General features: G+C 59.2%; 1 pseudogene; it reads right to left on the reverse strand.

The window, feature by feature from the left end:
* Positions 1–2,077: 2,077 nt before the first annotated feature.
* On the reverse strand, positions 2,078–6,597 carry LOC136304071 (Fc receptor-like protein 4; annotated as a pseudogene).
* Between the last annotated feature and the right edge of the window lie 2,958 nt (positions 6,598–9,555).

The raw sequence follows: 9,555 nt of genomic DNA on the forward strand, positions 1-9,555 counted from the left end.
TCTCTCTCTTGTTCCTGGCACCGGAGGTGCGACAGTGCTGCTGTTGCTCTGGCGACAATTGGCTGCCACTGTCAACTTCCAACCTTCACTGTTTCTTCTACCATGAGTGAGGCTTTGTTCATAAGGGCAGCCCTTGAACTGGGACCTTTTCAACTCCCGATCTCACTGGAAAGGACCCTCCCCATATACTCAGGTGCCTCCGGGGAGAACCCGGCACCCAGAGCACCTCGACCTTCCCAGAGGGCGCATCTCCTGCCTGTTTGCGGGAGCCCGGCTGTGGCTGCCCAGCTCCACTGATTTCTGCCACTGCTTCAGGCTTTTTGCTACACTAACCTGACACCCCATGTCCCACCCGAGCCCTGCAGCTCCTGCTACAGCTTCAGAGTTTTTGATAAACTTCCTTTGAAACGCTGGTGTGTGCCTCCCCCCACCGTTCCAGCTGCCACTCCAAGGGTTCCATCTGCAGTCCATTTTGCCATCTGGAGCGGCACCGTTCCAGGCTGTCCCCCAGCCCCATCAGTGAGGGAAGGAAGCTTCTCTCTCTCTCCCGCCGGCTGAGTCTCCATTAACCATGGAGAGAGAGACAGCCGAGCTGTTGCCACAGCGCCCCCTGCAGCCGCGGGGGAATCATCGCACCTGCCCTGCCCGGCCGGGAGCCACCAGCGCCCCTGCCGGCTGTGCCCGGAACTGCACCGCAGGGGAAGCGTCCGCAGCCCAGAGAGGGCTGGGACTGGGTTTGTGCTTCTGCTTGTTTTTGCTGCCGGTGTTGTTTGTTTGCCTTGTTATATGTATTCTAGTAAAGAACTGTTATTCCTGTTCCCATATCTTTGCCTGGAAGCCCTGTAATTTAAAAGTTATAATATTTTGAAAGGGAAAGTGGTCGTATTTTCCATTCCAAGTGAGGTTCCAGTCTTCCTTGGCAGACACCTTGAAAGCAGGATACCATGCCTTTGGTAGCAGAGGGCACGGTACAGTTTGCCTTGATCTGGAATGGCATCAAGAGCTCCTGGAACTGACTGGAAATTCAGCCCCACCCTGTGCCACAGACTCATTCTGAGTGCCCTAAAAAGTGGAAGGCTCTGGAACTACCACACAGGGCCTTTGTGAAGTCATTGTGTGGGGAACACAGCAGAGGTGGGGTTTTGGACAGAGGAGAAGAAAATCCATAGCCTCCTAAAGATCGCTTTGGCCATCAAGAGTAACGAAGATCCATGGCCATACCAGGTTTCTCTGGTGGAGGAAACGTGCTGGGGGAAGTGTTTGGGGTGTTTTCCTTTTAAGGGGCTTTCTCTGGAAATAGTTTTTTTGTGTTCCTTTGTATACTGAACCTTGTTGCTGTTGCTGTTGGTTTTGTTCTATCTGCTGTTTGCAGGAAAATGTTCTTCTCTCAGCTCTTTGGGACCCTTGCCTTTTGTGCCTCCACTGGCAGGGGGAGGAGCCGAAGCCCCTGGGTTTTAGGGACAGCCCAGAATTGGAGAATCCCATTCCTAAAGCCCGACAGAGCTGAACAAAGAAACACCATTTCTGCCAGTTGAACCGAAACGCTGCATTTTGGTGCCAATCCAGGGAAACAAGTCCTGTGTTCCTCTGGCACTGGGAGGAGCGATGAGAAGCCATGGGTTTGCTCAGAGTGCTGAGAGGGGGATTGCAGAGCGACCGGGAGAACAGGGGTAGGGGGAGACAGAATAGGAAACATCTGGATCTACTGGGAGCAATGGAGAGGCACTGGGAGGGGAACTAGGGAGCCCCTGTGGGAACTGGGAGCACTGTGGGGAGGGAATGGGGAAGTGTCTGTGGGTGCTGGGAGCACTTGGATGTGGAATGGGGAGCCAGTCATGGTAGTGGAAGGATGGTGAGGAAGCCCTTTGGGGTTCTGGGGGCATGGGGAGCTCTGGGTGCCCTGTACAGCCTCACACATGACCCCCACTTATGCCCACCTCCCTGTGAATGCTGGGCACCCACAGGAGCCAGGGGGGAGGGTGGGGGGGGGAGGGGGGGAACACGCGCCCACAGGTGGAGTCCCCCATCGCATCTCAGTTCCCTCAGAGCCCCCCAGTGCCCACTGGAGCCCCGAGTGTCACAGCACATTCCCGTAGATGTCACTGAGTTCCCGCTGTCGCCCATGGGGTCCCCGCAGGTCCGCGTAGGTCACCTGGAGTGTGGTGGCACGGGGGGACACTGCGAGAGACACTGGCTGTAGGATCTGGGTGGGGGTGACACTCGTGGGTGACGTGTCCCTGTGTGTGTGTCCCACCCTGTACTCACCCCCCATCTGCTTGGTGCTCACGACGTGGGTGTACAGCACCTCCCCCACCTCTGGGGGGCCGGGAGATCTGGGGGGGCCCTGCGGGGATAAAGGGGATGTGTGGGAAGGAATGGGAGGTCTTGGGGGTTGGGGTGAAAGGGGACAGTGTGGTTTGAGCCCCCCACTCACCTTTCCTGGTGCTTCCTGGCATCTGCAAAGGAAAGAGAGGAGGGATAACTGTGGGGTCCCCAAGGCCCCCTCAGGAATCCTGAAACCTCACCGGACCCTCAGATTCTCCCAGGACCCCTGAGTATCCCTGATGCCCCCCCTGATCCCCTGAACAACCTTAGTGCTCTGGACCCCATGAGTGCCCAGAAGCCAATCTTGGCAGGGAGGGAGACCCCCCAGATTCCCCCAGGATTACTGAGAGAACTCCCAACATCCCTGCAAGACCCTCCAACACCACCCCAAATACTTGAGGAACGTGAGCAAAGGTTCTGAGTGCTCAGCACTCCCCAAGTCAGGGGCTGTGGGTGCTGATATCACCTCCACATTCCAGGTGGCCTCCCACCTCCCCAGGTCCCCTGTTGCCCCCACTGTCACCCACCTCTGTTGTTCCACCGGTGCCAGCCCACAGCTACACCCACGAATACGAACAGGAACAGGAGAGACACGACAACCCCTGCGGCCACTGCTGGGGACAGAAGGGACACGTCAGGGTCACCTGTCAGTCCAGGGGTCCTACAATCCCAATCGCCCTGTGTTACCTCACCTCTGTTCCAGTGTCCCTTTGGTGTCACCTTCAGGGCCAGCTCGGGGCTGAGTGCCCGGAACACACAGTACCCGTCCTGTGCCAGCTGGTTGGTGGCCACGCACTGGTAGGTGCCCGAATGTCCCACATCCACGTCCCCAAGCTCCAGGATGGGACCCTGGGCCACCTCCCGGCCATTGTGCAGCCAGGTGAAGTTGACAGGGGCTGATCCCACCTGCACTGGGCAGCGCAGGGTCACGGGGTCACCTGCGTGCACCTGGTGTGACAGGGGACCGGGGGTGATGGTGGCATTGGCCACGGGCACTGCTGGGACACAGACAGGGCTGAGGTTAGGAGGAGGGGCTGGCACCGGGCATGGAGAAATGAGGGAGTCTATGGGGTGGCACCTGGAGACAGAGGGTCTCCTTCACCCAGGACAGTGACCCCATGGTGGTGGGGTCATCATGTGCTGTGGGATGAGGGCATGTGATGGGTGAGGGGTGAGGGATGAGGATGGGATGAGGGCTGCTGTGTCCCAGGGTGGTGATGGCTGTCACCTCGTGGGGGACAGGGAATGGCATGGGTAGGATGTGATGGGCCTGATGAGGCATATCAACAGGGGCATCACCCCAGTCCCAAGGATCTCACTCCCCTGGGAGGGTCACGCTCAGTAAGGTGAATGTGACCTGATGGGGAGGGGGGCATGTGACAGCTGGCATTAGGGATCCGTGGCCTGGATGTCCTGGCAGTGGGGATACCTGGAGCCAGACGGTCCCAGTTCCCCTGGTCTGTGACACCCAGTGTTGGGGGCTGTGACCTGGGGTGGGTTGGGGATGGTGTGGGGGGCTTGGGGTGGAATGGGAATGTGTGGAACTGGGGATGCTGTGGGTGGGATCACCCTCAGACCAAGGGTTCTGCTCGCCCAGGACAGTGGTGTTCAGTGTGGGGCTCTCAGCCACATTGTCCCCATCACTGGCCCAGCACTGCTGTGGCCGCTGTCCTTGTCCCCTACATGCCACATCTCAAGGTGGGTGCCCGTTCCCAGCAGTGTGGCCAAGACCCCCAGTCCAAGGTGAAGGACAGGGCACCTGTCCCTATGGTCACCACAGAGCTCAGCACCAGGTGGTCCCCCAGTGTCACCTGTCCCCCAGGGGGCTGCACCCACAGGGACACCCCTGAGAGCGGGACCCCTGCAAGGGGAACACAGGAGGGACTGGGGACATGGGATGAGGAGTGGGGGACACCAGGGAGCAGTGAAGGACTCAGGGAGAGAAAGGGTTAGAGAGGGGTGGGGGGATCCCAGGGAGGAAGAACGGGGCCCAGAGATGGAGGAGGCTTGAAGGGGTTGGAAGGGACCCCAGGGAAGGGTGGGAGATCCACTGCAGGGACATATGGAGAGTTGAAGGGAACCACGGGGAAGGTTTTGGGGATCCAGACAGGGATGGTGGGACCTGTGGATAATAGAGGGACCTCAGAGAGGGAGAGGTGCACCTAGGGAAGGGGTGAGCAGATGTGATGAGAGATGCAGGCACCAGGGAAGGTGCCAGGAGGAACCAGGGAGAGACCAGGGAAAGCAGGGCAACACACAGAGGGTTGAGCAAGGAGGGGAGACCTGGGAGGGCTGTGGGGGCTCCCCGTGCCCATCCCTGTACTCACTGCACACCGTGACGCAGAGCCAGGCGCTGCTCTTCCGCACAGTCCCCCCCTCGGACTGCACCAGGCAGCGGTAATTCCCCGAGTGGGAGACCCCCACGGCGGGAACCAGGAGATGTGGGAACACCTGCGGGTCCCACACCAACTGCCCGTCTCGGTAGAAGAGGTGCAGGAGGGTGGCTCGGGGCCGCAGGGGGCTGGGGGTGCTGAGGCAGCTGAGATTGAGGGGGGACCCCTCGATGGGCTCGGGGGGACCCTCCAGCACCGGCACCGTGAAGCGCTCTGGGAAGGAGAGGGGATGTGAGGACTGTGACTCTGAGTCCACTGGGAAGGGGCTTTGGGGGTGTCAGTATATTGGAGATCCAGTCATGGCGTTGCTCACCGTGCACTGTCACTGTCACTGGTTCTGACAGCGACAGCCCAAAGTTCACCAAGCCCTCGCAGTGGTAGCGGCCGCTGTGGTGCAGCTCCAGGGGGGACAAGGACAGTTCGGTTCCCATGTGGGGCACCTCCAGATCCTTCTCGTCCTGGTAAAATCGCACCCTGCTGACCGTCTTGTTCTGCATGGCCCGGCAGCGCAGTGTAACCGAGTCCCCCTCCAGCAGCGTCAGTGCTGGCACCTGCAGCACCAGCTGGTCTGTGGGACACGAGGGTCTCATTACAATGAGAGGCTCGAGACATGTCCAATGCGGGTGCCCATGGCACTGGGCACATCTGGGCGAAGTCTCCATTGTGTGGAAGGATCCCAGGGATGCAACGAGAAACCCCGTGGCACAGGTGTCGCCACAGAGAGTCCCATCCCACTGGGATGCGCTGGGATGTCCCTGAGTGCAGGAGACAGCCTCTTGTCACAAGAGGGGTGAGGCCACCGGTGGAGTGAAGCCCACCCAGACCTATCAGGGGGCACCGTGAGCATTTAAGATCCCCTCCTCACCATTTAAGACTCTCACGGGTGGGCTGAGCCCACTGCCACGTCTCTGACACCTGTAGGTGCCACCCTCGGTGACAATGAAGCGGTCGCGTCTGTCCTGCCCCCAGCGTTGCCCGTCCTTGTACCAGGTGGTGGCACCGGTGGTCCCCGAGCCCTGGCAGGTCAGTGTCACCCGGTCCCACAGCACGGCTGGTATCCACGGGGGCTCCACCAGGAGCTGGGTGGTCTGGGCACCTGCAGGTGACAGGGGACACCAGCCTGCCAGGGCCAGTGTGGGGCTGGGGACACTGGGGTGGGGACATGGCATCCCTCGAGGACTCACCTGAGAAACTGAAGATCTGGGCTGGAAGGGAGAAGGGACAGGGGCTGGGTGGGGTTGCCCTGCAGGGACAGAAGCACCTGGGGGTGAGGTGTGCTGTCCGTCCCCAAACTTTCCCCAAGGGGAACACTGGTGTAGCACAGAGGTCTTCAGGAAAGGGACACCTCGGTCACCCTGGGTTAAGGCAGGACATGGGGACACTGTGGACACCCCATGTTTGCACAAGTCACTTCCACCCAGCCTTACTGCTCGTGTCCCCACTGCCACATCCCCATGTCCCTGTGCCCATGATCCCATTCCAATGGCACCTGTCCCCATAGCCCATCTGCATGGGACATGGCCCTAGTCCCTGTCCCTGTATCCCTGTTCCCATGTCCCCACTGCTGCCCCAGCCCCAAGGTTCCTTTTGCCACATCCTTGTCTCCATATCTCTATCCCCTTCTTCCTGTCCCCACATCCCAGTTCCCCTGTTCCTGTCCCCACAGCCATCCCAGGGCTCTGGTCACGCTGGGGTCCATGCCCATTGAGAGGCACTGCTTTCATTGGGGACCTCAGGGCACCCCGCAGCCCCCCTGTGCCCCCTCCCCACCGGTCTCTGCCTCACCAGGGCCCATCCCCGGGGTGTCAGGCCCGTGCCCGGGGCACTCACCCCACAGGAGCAGTGCCACCTTCCCGGCCATCCCCGTGTCCCCAGGCATGTGGACTGGCTGTCACTCGCTGCTGTGGCCACCGGTCCCCTGGGTGGCGGCTCTTCGGATGAAGAGGAAGGAAGAAAGGTCACACCTCGTCCCCATGTGTAGGTGGCCCTTGGTGGGGGCAGGGCAGGTGAAAGGTGGAGACACAGTAGGGGACAGGCTGGGGACATTACGGGATAGTCTGGGGGCTCAGTGGGGGATGGTGTTCCCAGGAGTGGGGGCTCACGGGTTGTGGGGAACCAAGGATGGGTGTCCAGGAGGATGGGGGTCCAGGAAAATTGGGGTCCCCATGTCTGGGGGCATTCAGGGATAGAGGTCCTTGTGAACATGATCCCCAGGGATTTTGGGTAATGGGATGTAGGTCCCACAGTTGGGGGTCCAGGGGGAAACAGTAGGGGACCCTGGGGAAGAGTGGTTTTGGAAGAAGAAGCAGCCCATGGGATGGGATCAAGGCCATGGTGTTCCTGGGCAATGGGAGTCCTGGGATGGGGGTCCCAGGGAGGAGAGACCAAGGCAATGGGGGTCCCATGGTCAGGTTTCCAAGGGAATGGGGGGTCCCAGGGATGGGCAGTGAGTGGCTGGGTGGGCGCGGGGGTCACAGCTCCTTCCCTGGGTGCCTCAGATTTTGGGGTGACTCAGAGCCCAGCACAGCCCCCACAGTGTGCTCATGGCCAGGGGGGCACCCCAGGGTGGAGGCTCTGGGTCTGTGCCCCACACACCTCTGGGCTTTTCCCATCCCCCCATTTCCTGACTCAGCCATCCCAGGGAACACCTGAGCAGGTAACGGTGGGGGGATCCCAGGAAGGGGCAAAGGGGAGTGGGGGGTGCAGGCAGTGGTTGGGGGCTGTCGGGGATGAAAGATTTTCACTTTCTCTTCCTGCAGAAGAAGGAAGAGGCTGAGGTGAGGACATGGGTTCTGTTTTGGGAAACCACATCCAGAGGGGTCCTGCCCTGAGGGAAAAGGGCTCCTCTGCTGTGGTCACGTGTGGGTCTTGTCCCAGGGTTTTGGCCCGAGGGGTCCTCGTTCTGGGGGTGCCACGTCCTTGGGGATTCCTGTCCCAGAGGTGGCACATCCTGGGGGGGCCCTGAGCATTCTCCCTGTCCCCAGTGGGGCTCTGTGACCTTTGGGCTGCCCAAACTTAAAGGGGTCAGTTGATACAACCTTGCCCTGATGAAGGTAAATGCCAGCCTAAATTTCGTTGAATTCCCTTAGGCCCATTTGGCTGAGACAAAATTATACAACCGTGAAATAAAGGCAAAAATATTTTCCCAAAACACTTTTTTTTTCCCCCCTAAAAAATAAACTCATCAAAAATCAAACTGACAATGTAGAAAATGGTCTGGTTGATAGAATCCTTTTAATCATTGCCCTGCCAACAAGTGGCTCACAATAAAAAAATAAACAAATCACAGAGAAATGAGACGTTTTGGTTCTCTTTAGGAGCCCATTGGTGCATCCCACAGCAGCGTTCACTTGTGGATAACACAGAGTGTGGAATCTCCCTGAGTGTCCAACAGGTCCATGGGATTGTTCCCTGCCTGCTGGGAAGCAACCCAGCCCATAGGGAAGGCTTTGGTTTACCCATATTTCGGAACTCTTCCAGTTTTTCTTCCTTCCCACCCTGAAACTTGGTTTACTTCCCATGGCTTCTCCTGACAAAAAGGGAGAAACTCTGTGCATCCTTGGAACAGTGCACAGGAATCCGTGGAAATGGCCGTGTGTCCCTCAGGGTCTGCTTTCCTGGTAAATGCCCTCCAGCCTGCCCTGAATTCCCCTGCCAGGGCACTCCCTGCTCCTGCTGGGACACCCCTGTTCCCCAGATCCGTGGCTGGAGCCCCTGCTCAATATTTCCACTTTTCCTTCTCTTCTGGTGTCCACATCCAGAACCCAAATATTCCCTCTGGAAGGTTCCAAAGGGCCGCAGGTTTTGTTCAAGAGAGAGGGGTCCGGTCAGGTTGTTGAGCAGATGGGTGTGGGACTTGCAGAACTTCTGGGGCTCTCTCAGTCCCTCGCTTTTGTCAGGGACAAAATGATCATTTGCTTCATTTCCGGACTGCTGTCCACACAGCTGCCCCTGCAGGGGAAGGTTTCCACCCCTTCCTGCTCTGAAAACCATCAAAGGCCCTCGCAGAGCCACTGCTTGGGCTCCCATTGGCTTTTGAGCTTCTTGCAGGGCTCAGCAAACCACAGCCAGGCCTTTTCCTGCCACAGAATTCTCACCTTTGCAGCAGCTCTAAAGCTGCCAGAATCAAAGCCAAGGGGGCGGGGGGACCCTCAGGTCGTGGCTGCCACCTGGGGCTGGGCAGAGCAGGGCTGGGCAGTGCCCATCCCTGTGCACTGGGGCTGGGCCATGGCTGGGCCCCACGCTTGGATGGCCGCGGGCTTCAAGGAGGAGGAGTTGGGGAGCTCCTTCCTGCCTGGGGCTCCATTCCCAACCTGCTCTTGCCAGCTCAGATCCTGCAGGGCACAAGTGAGTGTGGAGAAGTCTGGAGCAGGAGTTCTCCCAAGTGGCAAGAAACGCAAAGTGTCCCAGTCCCCCAGGACAGAAACCCCATGGGGGATATAGTGAGGATCCGGAGAGAGTAGGGGAGCCCCCAACAGCTTCAGCCACTACAGATTGGGGGAATCTCAGCCCCACGGCTGCAATCTGGAGCCAAATCAGCCATTTTTCCAAAGGGAAAAAGCTGCAGTTTTTCACCACAGTGCTGGGGCAGAGGGGGCAGGATTGTCACTGGGTGCTGTGGACAGAGGGGAGACGTCCGGGAGTGTCACGAGTGTTTCAGCTGACGGGTCTTGTCTGTCCCCTGGTTCCCAGCTCTGAGACCCTCCAAGGGATGGGGAATTGGGATGGATCTGGGGGGTCGTGGGGGTGTCTGTGCCCTCCCCAGCTGACACCTACCTCCTGTAACCCCCCACTGTAAATCCTGGGGGGCTTCTCACCCGCATCAGGGTCTTGGGGG

Source organism: Chamaea fasciata, unplaced genomic scaffold (genome assembly GCF_029207755.1).
Source record: "Chamaea fasciata isolate MVZ Bird 193981 ecotype frontalis unplaced genomic scaffold, bChaFas1.0.hap1 SCAF_47, whole genome shotgun sequence".
Taxonomy (NCBI): domain Eukaryota; kingdom Metazoa; phylum Chordata; class Aves; order Passeriformes; family Sylviidae; genus Chamaea; species Chamaea fasciata.